General features: G+C 34.8%; 1 long non-coding RNA gene across 1 annotated transcript; it reads left to right on the forward strand.

Moving 5' to 3' along the window:
• The first annotated feature begins 287 nt into the window (after window positions 1–287).
• Window positions 288–2,789, forward strand: LOC129888580 (uncharacterized). Its single transcript, XR_008766685.1, has 3 exons — window positions 288–788; window positions 1,653–1,694; window positions 2,531–2,789. It is a non-coding gene; the product is annotated as an uncharacterized LOC129888580 (long non-coding RNA).

Here is a 2,789-nt window from a genome sequence, read left to right on the forward strand (position 1 = left end):
AACTATTTGTTGTTGCAAAAAAAAAAGAAAAAAAAAGACTATTCCCCCAAATCTCTTATAAGACTTTATGAGGCGGGTTTAACATTCGAGGACGAATGTTCTAAAGGGGGAAAGAATGTTACATTCCGTATTTTTGCATTTTGGATTATTCGTAAGCTAACGATTATAAATTCAAGGACTTTTAATTTTGAATTTTAAAATGACATGATTCGTTGTAGATGCCAAGTTATATGAATAATTTATGTGTAGTAAAATACATCTCAAGAAGGACCCTTAAGCCAAATCAAAATAGAAGCCATCAAATATGTTTTTCTTAAAGTCACGTTTCGGGTAAGCTGACTTCGGGAGGCCATAACCTCTTTATAATTTGAGAATTTGGGAAAACTCTCAACATGAAAGTTGTAGATAATTGAAATATCTTTCCAACCATAGGTCGTGGGACGAAATGTGATATCGGAGTAATAAGATATAGACGTTTTAAGTCTGACAGGCCAAACTAAATAGTGAATTCGGCCCAACCCAATTCTAATTCGGGTCAGGCCCAATACCTACGAAATTAGATCTGATTTTTTGTAACTATTCCTTCAAACTTTAGACCAACATAATTCTGGAAATTTCCAGAGAGAGAGAGAAAGGGAGTTCTTGAGAGAAATCCCAAATCCGACCAAAATTCAAGTCCCGAAATCCGAAGCTCATGAAGAGAAAATTGTTGTACGTCGCGTTGGCTTCAATTTGAGCTAGAAATCAGCCAATAAGGAGAAGATTTTATGTGGTGCTGCAAATTTAAGGTAATATTAAAGTCTCTTTTTCATTGTTAACAAATTTAGTTAGAGTTTTAACGGATTAGAACGGAGAAAATAGTGTTATAAACTAGTTTGGTGATTTGTTGAGAGTTATGGATTAAAGGGTTGTTTTAGGTAGATTAAATAGATGGAATTATCTTAGTGATGATGTATAATAATGGTTGATATTGTTTTGATGTTGTTGATGAGTTGTTGTTCTTGAATTTGGAGGAAAAAGGTGTATGAAGATTGTGAATGTTCAAACCCGTTTTTGGAATTGAGTAGCTGGTAGTAATTCTGGAATATCTCATTGTGTAGACCTTCGATTTTAGATATTAAACATGTTTTGGAAAGCTAATACACGTACCTACAACTCTTATGTTTATGTCTTAGTCTATATCTGTTGTTATTATGTCGAAAACTGAGCATGAATCATAAGACAAATTCTGTCCAGATTCTGGATTGAAAATTCCTTCATGTATAGCTGTTCGTATTTTGATGATATCTCTTTGTAGAAAATGAATTTTGAGTTGATTTCTTTTGCATTGGAAACTTAAGACAGAGATATAAATATTTCATGAAGGTTATAAAGTCCAGTTTTGCCGTTTTCATTTTCAAAATTTAGATACAACGTGAGGTACTTGACTTTCCGAATTTACTGCTTTGGTAACATGAATAATAAATCTTATTTTGTGTCAATATTTTGGATTGTTTATGTTGGTTGATGATTATATGGCTGGTTTGAAAGTGGGAAAAGTGAGCGGTATAGGGGAGGTGCTGTCCAATTTTTTTTAGAAATAACCTACTAACGATAGACTACGTTTTATTCTTGTCCATAGCTTAATCATAGTGCTTAACGTTTTAATATAGGTTGAGACAATATTGGACAACATATACGTATAAACGCTAAAGGTATGTAAAGTTAACATCTTCTTCTTTTGGCATGATCCATATGAAACGAACGAATGCCGTATGCTTAAATTCCAAAGAAACTCGTATTCGTAGATATACTCGGATGGCTACCGTTCTTGATTTTCAAAATTTATATTGTTATGTCTTGACTCATGTGTATGATTCCAGCCATCCTAGTTGGTATAACTCATGTTGTGGTATAATTCATATTTTAGTATAATCCATAATTGATGTGATTCATAATGACTATTGTCTTTGTTTTCAAATGATGGACTATTTTGCTTATTCTATTAAGTCTCCGATAATGATCAAATTTCGCAAGGTTGCTAATGATACCTTATTCGTGCATATTGTTATGGTATTATTCACCGAGTCCTACGATAGGCCGGGTATGTTATCATGTATGGATTCCACTACATTATTCACCGAGTCCCTTCCTAGAGGGCCGGGTACGTGATATGATAATATGATATTATGATGATATGACGATATGATTATGGCACCGAGTCCCATAATGGGCCGGGTACGGTATCAGTGTACACTACTCTATTCACCGAGTCCCTTGCTAGAGGGCCGGGTATGGTATATATATACATATGATGATATATTGATATAATTGTGACACCGAGTCCCATAACGGGCTAGGTACGATATATGATGATATGCATGTCTTCATTTTATAAGACACAGGTACAGTGATTTATTGATTATGATACTTGACTCTTGAATCTTTATTTCAGATGTGATCTCCTTTATGGTATTTTATGCTTTATATACTCAGTACATAGTTCGTACTGACCCCCTTTTGTTCGGGGGGCTGCATTTCATGCCTGCAGGTACAAATACTCATTTTGGAGAGCCGCCAACTTAGGATTCTACTCAACGAGTTTGAAGTGCTCTATTGTCTCGGAGCCCAAACTTTGGGTACTAATCCTTATAATGTATATATTTGTGTATTTAGGGGTACGACGGGGCCCTGTCCCGTCATATGCTATTGTTAATTCTCTTAGAGGTCTGTAGACATATGAGTGGGTTGTATATAGATGTTGTCCGGTGTACTAGTATGACTTATGTTTTTGGACGTTTACATTCAGA

The sequence above is a fragment of the Solanum dulcamara genome, chromosome 5 (genome assembly GCF_947179165.1).
Source record: "Solanum dulcamara chromosome 5, daSolDulc1.2, whole genome shotgun sequence".
NCBI classification, from domain to species: Eukaryota; Viridiplantae; Streptophyta; class Magnoliopsida; order Solanales; family Solanaceae; genus Solanum; species Solanum dulcamara.